Consider the following 838-nt stretch of genomic DNA (forward strand, 5'->3'; position numbering starts at 1 on the left):
TCTTCACATTGGGGCTTAAAACTGTTTTTACTAAATGTGAAATATGTCTTGGCTCTTTTAGAATGTCTCATATATTAAGATCCCTAAGAGGAATTGATAGAAGCTAGTTCCATTAAACTCATAATGTTATCTACAGCAAATAAAGCCAACTCAGGTTCTGTCCTCTGAAAAGTTTATTCTACAAATTAAAAAAAAACAAAAAAACTCAAAATATTTTTTCATAGTTTTGATGGTGTTTTATCCACTTTGAGATTGTTTCAGACCCCTGAGCCACCAGGCAAGATTAAAACTAGGGAGGCAGAAATCAAGTTTTAGACACTGCAAGGTGGCAACTTGTCAAGCAACAGCCCAAGCCTCCAAATTCTGTCTCATTTCCTTGGTTCCTGAATTTTATGAAGTAAAGTAAAAACCAAGGTCTCCTCTCCCTACTATGGCCTGGGATGGGAACTAAGGCTTCACCTCTATCCAAGGTTTTTGTCTTACTTCTTGAGGCCAGAATTATAGTGCTTGGGGGAGGAGTGTCAGACCTCTCACCTTATCCATTCTAATCAGGGCCTCTGCCCCTGCCAGGAGGAATAACAGCCTATTCCTCTAAATCCCAGATTTCTCCTAATCCACTGATTCTGGCTTCTTTTTCCTTTAGATTTTTATACTCCTAACACTCTATGAACTGCATGCTGGCAAGAGGTTGTCTTGTATAAGAAGCAGCTGAATGAACGTGCCTTCCCTGCTGGTAAGGGCCATCTGCCACCCCTGGAAAATCCCACTTTTCTCTTCCCTTAGTCCTGGCACTCAGCACCAGCCCAGGAAATGGTTGTAGAATGAATAAGTGAATGCA

The sequence above is a fragment of the Microcebus murinus genome, chromosome 12 (assembly GCF_040939455.1).
Source record: "Microcebus murinus isolate Inina chromosome 12, M.murinus_Inina_mat1.0, whole genome shotgun sequence".
NCBI classification, from domain to species: Eukaryota; Metazoa; Chordata; class Mammalia; order Primates; family Cheirogaleidae; genus Microcebus; species Microcebus murinus.